Genomic DNA, 10,966 nt, shown 5'->3' with positions numbered 1-10,966 from the left:
ATTTATGCAGCTGCAGCTCTTTGACTCCGTGTCATACAGTGTCGTGTGTGACAGTTTTAAAGTTCTCCGTCTCTGGATTTTGCTTTATTCTGGACTAATTTGAACAAGCTTTTCTTTCTACAATCATCACCTCCAAATCAAAGGTAAGCTGAACAATTTCCTCTTTTTCCAACTTCATGCTGTAAAGTATCTTCTTCTTACTTATAAGGTTTTGAATAATCAGGTCCCATCTTATCTTAGGGACCTCATAGTACCATATCACCCCAATAGAGCGCTTCGCTCTCAGACTGCAGGCTTACTTGTAGTTCCTAGGGTTTGTAAGAGTAGAATGGGAGGCAGAGCCTTCAGCTTTCAGGCTCCTCTCCTGTGGAACCAGCTCCCAATTCAGATCAGGGAGACGGACACCCTCTCTACTTTTAAGATTAGGCTTAAAACTTTCCTTTTTGCTAAAGCTTATAGTTAGGGCTGGATCAGGTGACCCTGAACCATCCCTTAGTTATGCTGCTATAGACTTAGACTGCTGGGGGGTTCCCATGATGCACTGAGTGTTTCTTTCTCTTTTTGCTCTGTATGCACCACTCTGCATTTAATCATTAGTGATCGATCTCTGCTCCCCTCCACAGCATGTCTTTTTCCTGGTTCTCTCCCTCAGCCCCAACCAGTCCCAGCAGAAGACTGCCCCTCCCTGAGCCTGGTTCTGCTGGAGGTTTCTTCCTGTTAAAAGGGAGTTTTTCCTTCCCACTGTAGCCATTTTTATTTACTTATTTTAAAGACACAGTTCTTGATAATACTGCTCATAGAGCTTTTTAATGTGTACGTCTTGCCGAACTGGGTAACAGTAGTTTCCCTCATTCCGTGAATGCATCAGTCGTAAGCACTACGATACAACCAATGAAAAGCAAGTAAATAAGATTGGCCCGCCCGTTTTACCCATAATGCCCTTCGATGTTTAAAATTGCGAACTGAGAGGCGCCATAGCATCACGATCACAAAAACATTCGCAAACGGCGGAAATAGCAACACAAAAGAATGTATCAGAGATCATAAAAACGGTCTTGCAGTGAACCAGGAGGTTGAACCCTGAGTGTGGAAGACATTGTCTCCGGTCTTCAAGAGGCGCGTTCGAGGTTCCCGTTAAAAAGGGCTTCTGCTGTGACTGGTACAGGAGGGGCGGGGCTTCTGCTCCTCCTGCGGAATCGCCATCAAGAGATTTCGGAAGCACAATTTTTACTTCAGGGGCTGCTGGTGATCAAAGATCCGAGCGCCCCGCGAAAAACCTGTCAAACTAAACTAAACTGACTAATCAGCACGTCAACAACCGAGCAAACTTCAGTTGGTAATAAAACAAAAATACACAAAATCCCCCCCCCCAAAAAAGAGAGAAAAACAACATAGAAGTCACTGCGTGATGGATTATTATTATTATTATTATTATTATTATTATTATTATTATCCAGATAAAACTCTTACCTTGTTTGATTGTGATACACAATAATATTGTTGTTATAAGAGTATCTTCTCAAATAAGAACACAAAGAGACTAAACTGGATTTTGTTCATTTCATTCAAACGTTCATTTTGTGGCATTTTCAGACCTGATCTCCTTGTTATCACCACACGACTCACTTATGTTGATGGCACTTCAGGAATACAACCCCTGGCAAAAATGATGGAATCACCAGCCTCAGAGGATGTTCATTCAGTTGTTTAATTTTGTAGAAAAAAAGCAGATCACAGACATGACACAAAACTAAAGTCATTTCAAATGGCAACTTTCTGGCTTTAAGAAACACTATAAGAAATCAAGAAAAAAAATCGTGGCAGTCAGTAACGGTTACTTTTTTAGACCAAGCAGAGGGAAAAAATCCGGAATCACTCAATTCTGAGGAAAAAATTATGGAATCACCCTGTAAATTTTCATCCCCCAAATTAACACCTGCATCAGATCAGATCTGCTCATTGACATTGACCCTATGTGTCTTTTTGCAAGGAATGTTTTCACAGTTTTTGCTCTATGGCAAGATGCATTATCATCTTGAAAAATGATTTCATCATCCCCAAACATCCTTTCAATTGTCCAAAATATCAATGTAAACTTGTGCATTTATTGATGATGTAATGACAGCCATCTCCCCAGTGCCTTTACCTGACATGCAGCCCCATATCATCAATGACTGTGGAAATTTACATGTTCTCTTCAGGCAGTCATCTTTATAAATCTCATTGGAACGGCACCAAACAAAAGTTCCAGCATCATCACCTTGCCCAATGCAGATTCGAGATTCATCACTGAATATGACTTTCATCCAGTCATCCACAGTCCACAATTGCTTTTCCTTAGCCCATTGTAACCTTGTTTTTTTCTGTTTAGGTGTTAATGATGCCTTTCGTTTAGCTTTTCTGTATGTAAATCCCATTTCCTTTAGGTGGTTTCTTACAGTTCGGTCACAGACGTTGACTCCAGTTTCCTCCCATTCGTTCCTCATTTGTTTTGTTGTGCATTTTTGATTTTTGAGACATATTGCTTTAAGTTTTCTGTCTTGACGCTTTGATGTCTTCCTTGGTCTACCAGTATGTTTGCCTTTAACAACCTTCCCATATTGTTTGTATTTGGTCCAGAGTTTAGACACAGCTGACTGTGAATAACCAACATCTTTTGCAACATTGTGTGATGATTTACCCTCTTTTAAGAGTTTGATAATCCTCTCCTTTGTTTCAATTGACATCTCTCGTGTTGGAGCCATGATTCATGTCAGTCCACTTGGTGCAACAGCTCTCCAAGGTGTGATCACTCCTTTTTAGATGCAGACTAACGAGCAGATCTGATATGATGCAGGTGTTAGTTTTGGGGATGAAAATTTACAGGGTGATTCCATAATTTTTTCCTCAGAATTGAGTGATTCCATATTTTTTTTCCTCTGCTTGGTCTAAAAAAGTAACCGTTACTGACTGCCACAATCTTTTTTTCTTGATTTCTTATAGTGTTTCTTAAAGCCAGAAAGTTGCCATTTGAAATGACTTTAGTTTTGTGTCATGTCTGTGATCTGCTTTTTTTCTACAAAATTAAACAACTGAATGAACATCCTCCGAGGCCGGTGATTCCATAATTATTGCCAGGGGTTGTACACACACAGAAAACTCTCACAAATGTTCCAGATCCTGTTTGTAAATTTGGAGGTCAAGAAGATAAGATAAGATAAACTTTATTGATCTCACAGAGGAGAAATTCATGTTACATCAGCTCTTAAAAAAAACACACAAGATATTTTGTCATGGAAAGCCGAGCGGAGGCTTCGCGCATCACGATGGATTCACTACTGGAGCGAGACAAAATCACCTCCATTTTGGTCTCACAGGACGGCTTTGAGATGGCGTTCAGTCAGCTGTCGGCGGTTTTTCCATCGAGTGATTATCCGAGAAATTGTGGATGTGGCTGGACATGCCAGAACATGTCCCGTGAGGCTTCATCATGGCGTTGCTTTGCGCCATGCGGCACCACCGCGACGCACGAAGCCTTCACTCCTCTTTCCATGACAAAAACTCCTGTAACAGTGGAATGTGCCGTTCATTTCCACACTGGACGCTGTCTTTTATCCTGACTAGCACAGGAATTGTGAAAAGACGTGGACATCAGCACTTTTTCGGCACATTGACACAGACGTGTGGATTCCGCATGTATATATATATATATATATATATATATATATATATATATATATATATATATATATATATATATATATATATATACACACACACACATACATATATATGTATCTATCTATCTATCTCTCTCTCTCTCTCTCTCTCTCTCTCTATATATATATATATATACATATATATGTACACATACATACACACATACACATATGCACACACATACACATATGCACACACATACCTATACACACACATATGCATATATAAACATGATTGGGATTGAAAAAGAGATAGGAGCATCTTATTTATAATATGTGAAATGGAATTTAGATGTGATAAGGTGACATTAGTGCAGGGATTTGTAAACAAGTTGTTATTGCACATGATTTGTGGACATATTATTGCATGTGGTTATTTCACAGTGTTATTGTACAGTCTGACAGCAGCAGGGAGGAGCGACCTGCTGTATCGTTCCTTCTTGCACCGAGGGTGCCTCAGTCTGTCACTGAACGAGCTGCTCAGCTCCACTACAGTCCGGTGCAGAGGGTGAGAGGAGTTGTCCATGATGGATTTGAACTTGGCTATAAGATCTATATTGCTATAAGGCTATAAGCCGATAAGATCTGAGATACAGTTTGATCAGATCCTGCATTGAAGACTGGACCTGATGATATTTAGGACAGAGCCTAGAGGAAGGAAGAATCCCTCAAAATCGGAGGGACATAGATGTTACGTCCTTTGATAAAACGGTCCCTGAGGACGTGCCGGCAAACTAAAGGCCGGTCAGTCTGACATCACAGGTCAGCGCACTGATGGAGTCCCTGATCTGTGATGTCATGGTGGAGCATTTGAGAAGAGAGACAGTGCATCCGTCATGTCACTGCAGTACAGCGATTTCTCCAGCAGATGTCCCCCGCAAGCCCTGTGAATGACTCTTCGAATTGCGAGTCAATTTCCGATACAATGGTCAAAACGGTTCACTGCTTCAAAACACGTATCATTTGCCAGCCACACACAGTTTGTGGGCTGCAAACTGTGGAACCTGCCTTCGTTTGAACGACATAAAAGAGACTTTTTATGAGCGGCGGTCCGGCTTACAGCAAGCATCGAAACGTTTCATCGCAAGCCTCCTGCTTCAAAAGGCCGACACTGTGTCGGGCGCTGTGTGTTTCGAGCGAAACATTACCTACTGCGCACGCGCCACTGCTCTTCACAATCTATGGATGCGTTTGTCGTCTTTAAACGGTAAGGACGGCGTCACCTTCAAATGAGTCTTTTTTAAACGTGTTTGCCTGCAAAATGTCTCCCGTTCGGAGCGCACGAACAGGGCTCTAGCGGGCCGTGTGTCGGCGGGAGCGCGGCCGGAGCGGGGAGGCGCCGCCGCGCCGCTCCGTTGTTTGCTGTACGTGCTGCCGCACAGGGAGACGTCATTTTGAGGGGGAGCGAGAGTCAAAATGCGGCGTTGCGACGGGACGTACGGTCCGCCGCGACGGGCACGTAACCGTCACGGTGCGAGAGCAGCGCCCGATGGCGGCGTCCGCTTCGCTCAGACACCTTATGACGTTTGGTATTTCTTTAGCCGTCATGGCTAACAGCAGTTAGCAGAGAGCAGCCGCGCGCGCCAAGAGAGAAAAAACAAAACACAAAAACAATGACACAAAAAGCACCTATCCGCACACCTGAACATCAGTTTTTATAATGTAATAATTAACCTCAAAATAAAATACTTCATTTTAGTAAATTAATGAAATAAAACTATTTCTTAAGTAATCATAGTTAGTAGGTTTCTTTAGTCATAGTGTTTATGTTGGTTTAACAAAATAGAAAACACATTTTATGTTACAGCCTTGTTCCAAAATGGATGAAATTGATTTTTTTTCTCCTTAGAATTCACCACACAGTACCCCATAATGACAACGTGAAAACAAGTTTTTGGTGTTGAGATTTTTGAAAATGTATTTAAAATAAAACTATTGCACATGATTTGTTTCTGTATCTGTTAGCTGTTTAATCTGCGCAGTTAGATTGATCTAGTTATCTAGATTACGATTTGTTTCCCAGTGTAATCTTTACGTGCCTTAACTAAAGCACTCCCTCTGCTGAATCACCTCTAAATTATTTACACATTATTCACTTTGCGTGTTTTTAGGAATCCGCTAGCTTAGCGTAGCTACTAGCTCTTAGCCGATTTAGCATGGCGGCTTCTCCTGTCTCTCCCGCACTTTTCTGCTCTGGGTGTGAAATGTTTAGTTATTCCTCGGCCTCCTTTAGCAGTAATGGTACTTGTAATAAGTGTAGCTTATTCGTAGCTTTGGAGGCCAGGCTGGGCGAATTGGAGACTCGGCTCCGCACCGTGGAAAATTCTTCAGCTAGCCAGGCCCCTGTAGTCGGTGCGGACCAAGGTAGCTTAGCCGCCATTAGTTACCCCCTGGCAGATCCCGAGCAGCCGGGAAAGCAGGCCGACTGGGTGACTGTGAGGAGGAAGCGTAGTTCTAAACAGAAGCCCCGTGTACACCGCCAACCCGTTCACATTTCTAACCGTTTTTCCCCACTCGACGACACACCCGCCGAGGATCAAACTCTGGTTATTGGCGACTCTGTTTTGCGAAATGTGAAGTTAGCGACACCAGCAACCATAGTCAATTGTCTTCCGGGGGCCAGAGCAGGCGACATTGAAGGAAATTTGAAACTGCTGGCTAAGGCTAAGCGTAAATTTGGTAAGATTGTAATTCACATCGGCAGTAATGACACCCGGTTACGCCAATCGGAGGTCACTAAAATTAACATTGAATCGGTGTGTAACTTTGCAAAAACAATGTCGGACTCTGTAGTTTTCTCTGGGCCCCTCCCCAATTGGACCGGGAGTGACATGTTTAGCCGCATGTTCTCCTTGAATTGCTGGCTGTCTGAGTGGTGTCCAAAAAATGAGGTGGGCTTCATAGATAATTGGCAAAGCTTCCGGGGAAAACCTGGTCTTGTTAGGAGAGACGGCATCCATCCCACTTTGGATGGAGCAGCTCTCATTTCTAGAAATCTGGCCAATTTTCTTAAATCCTCCAAACCGTGACTATCCAGGGTTGGGACCAGGAAGCAGAGTTGTAGTCTTACACACCTCTCTGCAGCTTCTCTCCCCCTGCCATCCCCTCATTACCCCATCCCCGTAGAGACGGTGCCTGCTCCCAGACCACCAATAACCAGCAGAAATCTATTTAAGCATAAAAATTCAAAAAGAAAAAATAATATAGCACCTTCAACTGCACCACAGACTAAAACAGTTAAATGTGGTTTATTAAACATTAGGTCTCTCTCTTCTAAGTCCCTGTTGGTAAATGATATAATAATTGATCAACATATTGATTTATTCTGCCTTACAGAAACCTGGTTACAGCAGGATGAATATGTTAGTTTAAATGAGTCAACACCCCCGAGTCACACTAACTGTCAGAATGCTCGTAGCACGGGCCGGGGCGGAGGATTAGCAGCAATCTTCCATTCCAGCTTATTAATTAATCAAAAACCCAGACAGAGCTTTAATTCATTTGAAAGCTTGACTCTTAGTCTTGTCCATCCAAATTGGAAGTCCCAAAAACCAGTTTTATTTGTTATTATCTATCGTCCACCTGGTCGTTACTGTGAGTTTCTCTGTGAATTTTCAGACCTTTTGTCTGACTTAGTGCTTAGCTCAGATAAGATAATTATAGTGGGCGATTTTAACATCCACACAGATGCTGAGAATGACAGCCTCAACACTGCATTTAATCTATTATTAGACTCTATTGGCTTTGCTCAAAAAGTAAATGAGTCCACCCACCACTTTAATCATATCTTAGATCTTGTTCTGACTTATGGTATGGAAATAGAAGACTTAACAGTATTCCCTGAAAAGTCCCTTCTGTCTGATCATTTCTTAATAACATTTACATTTACTCTGATGGACTACCCAGCAGTGGGGAATAAGTTTCATTACACTAGAAGTCTTTCAGAAAGCGCTGTAACTAGGTTTAAGGATATGATTCCTTCTTTATGTTCTCTAATGTCATATACCAACACAGTGCAGAGTAGCTACCTAAACTCTGTAAGGGAGTTAGAGTATCTCGTCAATAGTTTTACATCCTCATTGAAGACAACTTTGGATGCTGTAGCTCCTCTGAAAAAGAGAGCTTTAAATCAGAAGTGCCTGACTCCGTGGTATAACTCACAAACTCGTAGCTTAAAGCAGATAACCCGTAAGTTGGAGAGGAAATGGCGTCTCACTAATTTAGAAGATCTTCACTTAGCCTGGAAAAAGAGTCTTGCTCTATAAAAAAGCCCTCCGTAAAGCTAGGACATCTTTCTACTCATCACTAATTGAAGAAAATAAGAACAACCCCAGGTTTCTTTTCAGCACTGTAGCCAGGCTGACAAAGAGTCAGAGCTCTATTGAGCTGAGTATTCCATTAACTTTAATTAGTAATGACTTCATGACTTTCTTTGCTAACAAAATTTTAACTATTAGAGAAAAAATTACTCATAACCATCCCAAAGACGTATCGTTATCTTTGGCTGCTTTCAGTGATGCTGGTATTTGGTTAGACTCTTTCTCTCCGATTGTTCTGTCTGAGTTATTTTCATTAGTTACTTCATCCAAACCATCAACATGTTTATTAGACCCCATTCCTACCAGCCTGCTCAAGGAAGCCCTACCATTATTTAATGCTTCGATCTTAAATATGATCAATCTATCTTTGTTAGTTGGTTATGTACCACAGGCTTTTAAGGTGGCAGTAATTAAACCATTACTTAAAAAGCCATCACTTGACCCAGCTATCTTAGCTAATTATAGGCCAATCTCCAACCTTCCTTTTCTCTCAAAAATTCTTGAAAGGGTAGTTGTAAAACAGCTAACTGATCATCTGCAGAGGAATGGTCTATTTGAAGAGTTTCAGTCAGGTTTTAGAATTCATCATAGTACAGAAACAGCATTAGTGAAGGTTACAAATGATCTTCTTATGGCCTCGGACAGTGGACTCGTCTCTGTGCTTGTTCTGTTGGACCTCAGTGCTGCTTTTGATACTGTTGACCATAAAATTTTATTACAGAGATTAGAGCATGCCATAGGTATTAAAGGCACTGCGCTGCGGTGGTTTGAATCATATTTGTCTAATAGATTACAATTTGTTCATGTAAATGGGGAATCTTCTTCACAGACTAAAGTTAATTATGGAGTTCCACAAGGTTCTGTGCTAGGACCAATTTTATTCACTTTATACATGCTTCCCTTAGGCAGTATTATTAGACGGTATTGCTTAAATTTTCATTGTTACGCAGATGATACCCAGCTTTATCTATCCATGAAGCCAGAGGACACACACCAATTAGCTAAACTGCAGGATTGTCTTACAGACATAAAAAGATGGATGACCTCTAATTTCCTGCTTTTAAACTCAGATAAAACTGAAGTTATTGTACTTGGCCCCACAAATCTTAGAAACATGGTGTCTAACCAGATCCTTACTCTGGATGGCATTACCCTGACCTCTAGTAATACTGTGAGAAATCTTGGAGTCATTTTTGATCAGGATATGTCATTCAAAGCGCATATTAAACAAATATGTAGGACTGCTTTTTTGCATTTACGCAATATCTCTAAAATTAGAAAGGTCTTGTCTCAGAGTGATGCTGAAAAACTAATTCATGCATTTATTTCCTCTAGGCTGGACTATTGTAATTCATTATTATAAGGTTGTCCTAAAAGTTCCCTAAAAAGCCTTCAGTTAATTCAAAATGCTGCAGCTAGAGTACTGACGGGGACTGGAAGGAGAGAGCATATCTCACCCATATTGGCCTCTCTTCATTGGCTTCCTGTTAATTCTAGAATAGAATTTAAAATTCTTCTTCTTACTTATAAGGTTTTGAATAATCAGGTCCCATCTTATCTTAGGGACCTCGTAGTACCATATCACCCCAATAGAGCGCTTTGCTCTCAGACTGCAGGCTTACTTGTAGTTCCTAGGGTTTGTAAGAGTAGAATGGGAGGCAGAGCCTTCAGCTTTCAGGCTCCTCTCCTGTGGAACCAGCTCCCAATTCAGATCAGGGAGACAGACACCCTCTCTACTTTTAAGATTAGGCTTAAAACTTTCCTTTTTGCTAAAGCTTATAGTTAGGGCTGGATCAGGTGACCCTGAACCATCCCTTAGTTATGCTGCTGTAGACGTAGACTGCTGGGGGGTTCCCATGATGCACTGTTTCTTTCTCTTTTTGCTCTGTATGCACCACTCTGCATTTAATCATTAGTGATCGATCTCTGCTCCCCTCCACAGCATGTCTTTTTCCTGGTTCTCTCCCTCAGCCCCAACCAGTCCCAGCAGAAGACTGCCCCTCCCTGAGCCTGGTTCTGCTGGAGGTTTCTTCCTGTTAAAAGGGAGTTTTTCCTTCCCACTGTAGCCAAGTGCTTGCTCACAGGGGGTCATTTTTACCGTTGGGGTTTTACATAATTATTGTATGGCCTTGCCTTACAATATAAAGCGCCTTGGGGCAACTGTTTGTTGTGATTTGGCGCTATATAAAAAAATTGATTGAATTGATTGATTGATAAAACTAAGAAATCACACATACGTATTCACAGTCTTTGACATGAAGCTCAAAATTGAGCTCAGGTGCCTCCTGTTTCCACTGATCATCCTTAAGATGTTTCTACAGCTTAATTGTCATCCACCTGGGATAAATTCAGTTGATTGGACATGATTTGTAAAGACACACACCTGTCTACATATAAGGTCCCACAGTTGACAGTCAGAGCACAAAACAAACATGACGTCAAAGGAATTGTCTGTAGACCTCAGAGACAGGATTGTCACGAGGCACAAATCTGGGGTAGGCTACAGAAACATTTCTGCTGCTTTGAAGGTCCCAATGAGCACAGTGGCCTCCATCATCTGTAAATGGAAGAAGTTCAGATCCACCAGGACTTCTCCTAGAGCTGGACGCCCATCTAAACATCAATCGGAGGAGAAGGACCTTAGTCAGGGAGGTGACCAAGAACCCGATGGTCACTCTGTCAGAGCTCCAGCATTCCTCTGTGGAGAGAGGAGAACCTTCCAGAAGGACAACCATCTCTGCAGCAATCCACCAATCAGGCCTGTATGGTAGAGTGTCCAGACGGAAGCCACTTCTCAGTAAAAGGCACATGGCAGCCCACCTGGAGTTTGACAAAAGTCACCTGAAGGACTCTCAGACCAGGAGAAACAAAATTCTCTGGTCTGATGAGACAACGACTGAACTGTTTGGTGTCATGTTTGGAGGAAACCAGGCACCATCCCTACAGTGA

The 10,966-nt window shown here is 42.0% G+C and overlaps 1 protein-coding gene and 1 non-coding gene across 2 annotated transcripts in view; both read left to right on the top strand.

The window, feature by feature from the left end:
* Positions 1-1,136: 1,136 nt before the first annotated feature.
* Positions 1,137-1,269, top strand: LOC117502525. Its single transcript, XR_004558333.1, has one exon. It is a non-coding gene; the product is annotated as a U11 spliceosomal RNA (small nuclear RNA).
* Positions 1,270-4,890: 3,621 nt separating this feature from the next.
* LOC117502014 (receptor-type tyrosine-protein phosphatase U-like) overlaps positions 4,891-10,966 on the top strand; it is a 689,797-nt gene continuing 683,721 nt past the window's right edge. The window contains exon 1 of the mRNA XM_034160998.1: positions 4,891-4,905. The gene's annotated coding sequence lies outside the window, so the exon portion shown is untranslated. The remainder of the gene's footprint in view (positions 4,906-10,966) is intronic.

The sequence above is a fragment of the Thalassophryne amazonica genome, chromosome 20 (genome assembly GCF_902500255.1).
Source record: "Thalassophryne amazonica chromosome 20, fThaAma1.1, whole genome shotgun sequence".
In the NCBI taxonomy this organism is placed as follows: Eukaryota; Metazoa; Chordata; class Actinopteri; order Batrachoidiformes; family Batrachoididae; genus Thalassophryne; species Thalassophryne amazonica.
This window is presented reverse-complemented; position numbering and strand designations above follow the sequence as displayed.